Genomic DNA, 8761 nt, shown 5'->3' with positions numbered 1-8761 from the left:
GCGTACCGTCACTTGTGTCACAAAGCGCATTTGCGTACCGACGTACTTGTGAAGCTTTTCCAGAAGGCGGTTCGATCACCGGACGACAGAGTCGGTCTCCGTGTGCACAGACAGGGTCTGTACAACGGACTTGTGCCAAAACTACGCCAACCGGCTGCGGAGGGAGTCCCTTCACTGGAGAACTGCGCTAAAACAGCTGATCACAACGTTCACACTCTGTGGTCACGAAGTACTCCACGGGCCGGCTAAACGGATTGGATGGCCTACCTGCCTGTCAGCCTTCCATCGGGGCACAAACTTATCTCGTGCCCTCATTGGTCATGTGCGCGTTTGTGTGTGTTGGAGGAGGGGCTCTTTAAGGAAGTGGCAGATTTTCTCCGGTTGTGTATTTTCAAATTCTAGCGATCTCGAGCCGGTTTCTCAAACTTACCTACCCCACCTTTAAGTATCACAATAAGATTATGACCTGTTTTTAAAAGAAGATAAAAAGTTTTTGCATGTAAAGAAGTCTATAACCCACGCATTAGGGTGCATCAAATTTGAATGGGACATTTTCATTTCAAAATATCAATTTGGCTGGCATTGCATTGTGTTCCAATTAACATAAAAATGACTTTTGCAAAGTTTTGAGGAATTCCATTGAGATTTAGGGGTTTTCAATTTTCAGTCTAATTGCCAAAAGGTTGACCTGGAAATGTTGAGTACAGTGAACTTTTATTCAGTAACATGTTCTATAGGGTTATCAAAGTAAAAGTTGTTTTTTTGCCCTTTGGGCCACTTGGGCATTTCTCAGAATTCAACTTTCAAGATTCTCCATTAATTTGTCCTATAGACAAAATTAATGGAGCTCAATGGGACATGTTCACGTTACCCTGAGTTTTGTGCAGCAGTGATGGATGTCAGACACACATATAAAGTTTAATTTACTTTATTGTTAAACACAAAGGGTGATACTGACACACTTAAAAGAACAAACCCTAACTAAACTTCAAACTTAATTGCTCAGTCTGTGCCAGAGTCCGCTCCACTGAGCAACATCACCAGGGAGAAAGAGAGAGGAAATGGAACCTGAACTCTGAACCTAGCCCTTGCGTCTCCTCCCAGATATGTCTCCCCACCCGCCACCCAAGAGTAACCGTCCTATTGCAAGCTTGCGATTACCTTGCGATTACCTTGCGATTACCTTGTGTTTGCAGCGGCGAAGGTTTGGCTGTTGGCTGCGGTCATGTTCAACTGCCTGCAGCACATTCTGCAGGTGCTGCTCCTTCCTGGCCACTGCGACGAAGTCGGACGTGAGCTTGACGCCACGCTCGGCACAGTCATTGACCACGTTCATTGCACATACATTGACCTCACTTTTTTTCAACGCAGCATTGGTCGCCCATTCCTTCACATGGAGAGACATACATTCTGGATCAATGTGCAGCTTGTGCATCCAAAACCAGCAATCCTTATTGGCGAGATCAGCCAAGCTGGTGGTTGGCAAGAGGGTGGGGAACTTTGGCTTGCCAAAGCCAGTGCCAAAGCGCTGCTCAGGGATGTGCATGGGGAGATCAGCGGGCTTGTGCTCCAAGATCGCACTGGCAAGTGCACGCTTGTCCTCATTGGGCACCTTGCTGCTGAAGAGAGCCAGGGGGAGCATCTCACCTGTCAGGTACCAGCGATGCCTCTCCAGTGCCTTGATCGCTGATGCTGCAATGCCCTCATCTACAGCCTTATATGCCTGCAGGTGGTGGTAGAGTGTCAGGTCATTCCAGGCAGCATCTATAGATTTCTCGCAGGTCAACCACCACTTTGCATGGATGTGTGTAATGAAAATGGCAAATGCCTGAATCTTCGGCACCTGCTGCCGTGTGGTAATTGTGCCCTGGGGAAGCAACGCGATGTGCTGCTTCACCAAAGCCAGCTTGAGAGTATAGAGCAGCTTGGCCATCCATCGTGCCTTGTGGAGCGCTCCCGGTCGTTGGAAGGTCACTGCAGTCTGCTCTTCACCACCTGCATCCAGAAACACAAGACACAGCTGCACAAACTCACGGAAGTCACCTCGCTTGTGGTCAATCACTTATTTTGCGCACCTGACAAGTTCAGCACGTAACTTGCCCAGGAGTGGTTGCTCGGTGTTGCCAGGCATGTAACGGGACCATTGGCTGCTGGATTCTTGTGGTAACAGGTTCCATTTCTCTCTCAGACGTGTGAACAAGGTAACCTCTGGCGAGCGTGATGTCTCCACCTTCAGGTCTGTAAAAACCTGGTTCAGGAGGACCTCACCAATGTGGTGCCGGCACCCAGACCAAAGCAGTGGCCGGCCCAGTGAGAGCTGTATGGCAATGCAGGCTGCTGTGAGATGGCCGGTGTTTGACGCAGTGGTGTCAAATGCCATGTTGACAACCTGGTCAGCGCAGCACCAGTCCTGCAGCAACTTGCATGTCAACCGGGCAATGATCACTCCACATGCCTCATTGGTCTGCTTCTTATACGCTGGAACACCAAGCAGTTTCAGCCGCTCTGCATCTCCAACCACCACTGTAAGACGCTCCTCCAACTGGCGCACATTGCTGAGCATCGGTGTTAACTTGCTGTCCCAGTGTAGGGTGCACAATGGAGGTGGTGTCCACTGCTTGTGCCGTTCCTCACCGATTGTCTCCAGCACTTGGCGTCTTGCTCGGTCAGCTGTTGCGTAAGATGCAGAGAGATGTGTACATGCACAGCCTGACTCTGCAACCAGGCCACGCGTGAAGGCAGCCTGTTGCGTTGGTGACATCTTCAACCTTGTAGTCAGTGACACAACACTTGGTCGGCTAAGGATGTCATGTGGAATGAAGACGTTTGTTCCATTCTTCTTACGCTTATGGGATGGTTTTAGTTTAGTTTTAGTTTATTTTATTTTTTTCGAGCGTGTAAAACCAAAGAAAATAAAATGAAACAAAAGATGATACAGACATGATACAGTACTATACAAATTAATGCAATAACTAAAAGAAATATTTAAATAATTGAATAATCTGTAGTATCATTGTCAGATAACAATAAACAACAAAACTTTAGCTAATTACACGTCCGAAAAGGCGTCGGAAGAAGTTTACACTTATTTAATCCGACCCCTTCTCCCTTTTGTTTTTACTTTTTTTTTTTACATCTTAATATACGTTAACATACAATATAAATGAATACCTTAACCTTGAATAGTTCATATAATCATTCATATAATATATACAGGCAAGTTAAGAGAATTGTCTCTATATATTTATAAATATATATATACACATATGTATACATAAATTCATAAATTGAATACAAAACAAGAACATAACAGTTATGGTTTAGCAGTTTCCTCCCTGTACCTTGTGAGAATTGTGTCTTTATACCTCTTTTTAAATAGTTTGATGTTTGGACATCCCTTTAGCTCCTCACTCAAATTGTTCCAGATCTTCACCCCACAAACTGAAACACAAAAACTTCTCTTTGTTGTGCGCACCCTAACATTGGTGAATGTAAATGAACCACGTAAATTATAATTCCCTTGTCTTTCATTGAACAATGTCTGAATATTCTCAGGTAATTGACAGTTTTTTGCCTTAAACATGATTTGTGCAATTTGGAATTCAAAAAGATCTGACAGTTTTAATAATTTTAGCTCTAAGAATAATGGGTTTGTATGATCCCTATAGTCGACATTTGTAATAAGTCTTATTGCTCTTTTTTGTAAAATACTTCTTGAGACTTTGGAATGAATATGTTTTATGTGTGGTTTCCAGCTCAGTTTCTCATCAATTGTGATTCCAAGGAATTTATGTTCTTTAACTCTCTCAATGAAAATCCCATCTATCTTAATGGATGCTAGTGTATTGCTAAACTTACTGGTTAGCACTCAGATGTTGCACAGACTGTGTTAGTATTCTCCTCTGGCTCCTCATCACTCTCCGACACCAAGCTGGACATTGCCGTAATCTCCTCCAGCTCCTTTTCACAGCGGGACTGCCTGGCTGCTGCAGCAGCTTGACGCTCCTCTCGCTGCTTCACCTTGAGCTGCAGCTTTTTGTCCAATACACCAAATGTGGCCACTCTGTCGGTCTTCATGCTGGCCAAGAAAGCTAGGTCTTCTGGGTTATCAATCAGCTTTTCAACATTTGGAGGCCACAGTGGAAATGTGGCATCAAGTCTGCACTCCATTTTCTCCAATTGTTTAGCTGAAGTCTCACTGGAGCGCTTGGCCTGGGAGATTTTCCGCAGCTTGTTGTTAGCATTGACTAAGTCTACCATCTTGTGGCAGGCACGCTTGTCGCTCACCATTGGGATGTTGGCTTTCTTGTAAAATGGCCGCACCTGCTCCAGGACACCCTTGGTTGCCTCGAACTGCGACAACGCTCCGTTTCCACCAGGTTTCTTGGCAAGCATGCAGCGTAAGATCTGACGACCAGTTGGCAGTTTGGCGCCGGTGATGATGCTCACTGGTGATGCTGGGGCCCAGATCAAAGACCAGGCTGCGACTGCTAGTCTGGCAGGGACCAGTTGGTGAGGGCAGCATCTTAGGAGAGCTGGATCCTGGGGTGGGTTGTGTTGTGCAGTGCCTGGGAATGAAAAGGACACAAGCTCAAGGATAGTGTTTAAAATCATATCTTAGCATACTTAATATCACTCAATTATGATAAACCATGCTGTATTTTAGCTGTACATCGTCCAACTTCATCATTACAATGATAACTTACTCTTACATCACTACCAGAGTAGCTAGCTGTGCTTGCAAATATACCTATGTTTAAAATGTTAATTTAATACAAGGAGAAGGATAGAGTTTAAAATCATATCTTGGCATACTTAATATCACTCAATTATGATAAACCATGCTTGCAAAGCCTCACATTTTAGCTGTAGGCCTACATAGTCTAACTTCAACATAACTTACCGTTACTACCAGAGTAGCTAGCTGTGCTCGCAAATATACTTATATTTAAAATGTTAATCTACTGTAACAACTACAATGCTACTCTCAATAAACATGAGACATCAATACTCTAGCTTAGCTAACATAGATAGCTAACTGTGGTTAGCAAACTATTGCTAGCTAACGTTAGTTAGATGTAATGAGCACCAAATACCTATAAATATGACTTAAGTATACAAAGACACAACTACAGATATGACAGTAATATGTAATAATTAGGGCTGTCAGTCGATTAAAATATTTAATCGCGATTAATCGCATGATTGTCCATAGTTAATCGCGATTAATCGCACATTTTTTATCTGTTCTAAATGTACCTTAGAGGAATATTTTTCAAGTTTTTAATACTCTTATCAACATATGAGTCGACAAATATGCTTTATGCTAATGTTTATTATCATTTGAACAATGACTGTCATAGTCTGCTCCATCATTCACCAGTAGTTTTCCATTCACCTGTCTCACCTGTTTTCCACACCCACTCGTTAGCTCACTCTCTTTCTCTTCTGCATCCATTAGCTTCTGCCAGTATTTAAACCCGCACCTTACACACACTCTTTGCCAGATTGTACTTTGCCTCATGCTTGTCTTTCCCGCGTTTGATACCAGATTGCCTACCCGGTTCCGACCCTGCCTGTCCTCGATCTGCCTGCTCTGCCTGTTCCCTGATCCTGCCTGTCCCTCGACTATCCTGTCTGGCCTGTAATCCGACCCTGCCTGTATCTACGCTGACCGCCTCGCTTACTCCCTGACTCTCTGCCTGTCCCTGACTCACCTTCAGCCCGCTGTCCTCCGGTGCGTTAAACTGCTCGGTTGGTATTCCTCAGATCCAGTGGAATCTCCAATAAAGTCTATTACCAATTCTCCTTGGTTTCTCGAGTGCTGCATTTGGGTTCTCCTTAAGATTGTGACAGAACAATCTGGCCAGAACATGGACCCAGCGCACTCCTCTTCACCAAGAGACCGTTTCGAGAGAGTTGAGGACGCTCTCCAGAGGCAGGAAGCCTCGATAGCCGCCCTGGCAGCCGAGGCTCATCATGCTAACTCTTCACATGACCAGAACCTAACCTATTTATCTGCGCAGCTACAGCAGCTAACGGCTACTGTGCAGCAGCTAGTGGCAGGAGTGGCCGCTCCAGCGCCTCTTCCTATGCCGTCGACACCCGCTTCTGCATCACCTGTGATGGGATTTACTCCGGAGCCTCGGGTGGGAACTCCGGAGCGCTACGCCGGGGAACCGGAGGGCTGCAGCCCGTTTCTTACGAACTGTTCTATCCTGTTTGCGCTGCAGCCACACACTTTCGCTTCTGAAGCTGCTCGTGTGGCGTTCACGGTCAATCATTTGACTGGGAAAGCCCGACTGTGGGGCACAGCGGAATGGGAGCAACAAATACCCGCCTGCTCTTCGTTCCCCGCTTTCTCTGTGGAGCTGCGCAAGGTGTTTGGACCCGTGTCTGTGGGTCCAGACGCTGCAGGAGGACTACTGAACCTGAGCCAGGGTAATGGATCTGTGGTGGATTATGCCATTGAGTTTCGCACACCCAGAGCCGCCTCAGCAACTGGAATTCTGCAGCCCAGTGTGACGCCTATCTGCGTGGGTTGGCGGATTACATCAAAGATGAGCTTGTGTCGTTTGATTTGCCCAATTCACTGGATGGGTTGATTGAACTGACTTCCCGCATGGATCGGCGCATCCAGACACGGAGACGGGAGCGACGATCGGAGGGAGTTCAACATGCCTGGGCGCCCCGACGTCCGAGTTTGGCTGCGACTCCTCACCTCACTCCAGAGTCGCAACCAGGGGGGGATGAGCCCATGCAGGTGGGTCGCACCAACCTCACTTTGGAGGAACGTGAGCATCGCATACGTCGTAACCTGTGTCTCTACTGCGGCCGGGCCGGCCATTTTGTTTCTCACTGCCCGGTAAAAGGCAAGGCTCAGCGGTAATGGGGAACATACTGGTGAGCCAAACCCCTGGATTTGTTCCCGCTCAGAGACCATTGAGCCACGCCAGGTTGCTATTACCGGATAGCTCTCAGGCTCTTGCTGTTTTTATTGACTCTGGTTCGGACGCGAATATAATGGACGAGAAGCTTATGCTGCAGTTGGGAATAGACCGGGTTCTTTTGTCTCGCCCAGTTCCAGCCAACGCCTTAGACGGTCACCTGCTGGGGACAGTGACTCATCAGACTGTACCCGTTCACATATTCCGCTGATCCTGGGTTATCCATGGCTCCGCCGCCACAACCCTAATATTGACTGGGAGACTGGAGCCATTTTGGGTTGGAGTCCTGCTTGTCATCTGATCTGCCTGAAACAGGCTGCCACGCCTCAGCGTTCGGTGAACCCCAGCCAAGTTCCAGATGTTACAGGGGTTCCACCGGAATATCTGGACTTCAAGGAAGTATTCAGCAAGTCGAGGGCTACTTCCTTACCACCACACCGGCCCTACGACTGTGCCATCGACCTGCATCCCGGCACCAGCCCTCCCAGGGGTCGATTGTACTCCCTGTCTGCTCCGGAAAGAGTTTCTATGGAGACTTATATCAATGACTCTCTGGCGGCTGGGATTATTCGCCCATCCTCATCACCTGCTGGCGCAGGGTTCTTCTTTGTGGAGAAGAAGGACAAGACCCTAAGGCCCTGTATCGACTTTCGGGGTCTTAATGACATTACGATCAAGAATCGATACCCACTGCCTCTTATCTCTTCTGCATTCGAGTTTCTGCAGGGAGCAACCATATTCACAAAGCTGGACTTGCGTAACGCGTACCACTTGGTACGTATTCGCGAGGGGGATGAGTGGAAGACCGCCTTCAACACCACCTCGGGGCACTACGAGTACCTAGTCATGCCTTTTGGGCTTACCAACGCCCCTGCAGTATTCCAGGCGTTGGTAAATGACGTGCTCCGAGACATGTTGGACCGACACGTGTTTGTTTACTTGGATGACATCCTGATCTTTTCCAAGATGCTGAAGGAACACGTGCACCACGTCCAGGCGGTTCTCAGGAGATTGCTCGAGAACTCGCTGTTTGTTAAAACGGAGAAGTGCGAGTTTCACACATCCTCTGTCTCTTTTCTGGGATACATCGTGGGACAGGGGAGCATCGAGATGGATCCTTCCAAGGTTGATACAGTCACTTCCTGGCCGGTTCCAGAATCCCGGAAGCGGCTACAACAGTTCCTCGGGTTCGCCAACTTCTACCGGAGGTTCATTTGTGGATACAGTACCTTGGCCGCTCCTCTCACAGCCCTGACCTCCTCTAAGGTTATGTTCCAGTGGTCCTCCTCGGCTGAGGAGGCGTTTCAGAACCTTAAGGCCAGGTTCACCTCCGACCCCATCCTCCAAGTACCCGATCCTGTAAGACAGTTTGTTTTGGAGGTGGATGCTTCTGATATGGGGGTGGGAGCCATCCTGTCTCAGCGAGCAATGGACAGCCAAAAACTCCATCCCTGTGCTTTCTTTTCAAGGCGTTTGACTCCAGCGGAAAGGAATTATGATGTGGGAAACCGGGAGCTGTTAGCAGTGAAGTTGGCTCTGGAGGAGTGGCGTCACTGGCTCGAGGGGACCAGTCAACCTTTCCTGGTGTGGACCGACCACAAGAATTTGGAGTACATCCGGTCGGCCCGCAGACTGAATTCCCGACAGGCTAGATGGGCCCTTTTCTTCACTCGGTTCAATTTCTCCCTCTCCTACCGCCCTGGTTCTCGGAACATTAAGGCTGACGCTCTTTCTCGTCAGTTTGGAGAGGGAGGTAACATTCCCAGGGGCTTGGACACCATCCTTCCGACTCCTCAGCTCACAGGGGACACAGG

The sequence above is a fragment of the Pseudochaenichthys georgianus genome, chromosome 10 (assembly GCF_902827115.2).
Source record: "Pseudochaenichthys georgianus chromosome 10, fPseGeo1.2, whole genome shotgun sequence".
NCBI lineage: Eukaryota > Metazoa > Chordata > Actinopteri > Perciformes > Channichthyidae > Pseudochaenichthys > Pseudochaenichthys georgianus.
Note: the sequence above shows the minus strand (reverse complement) of the source record.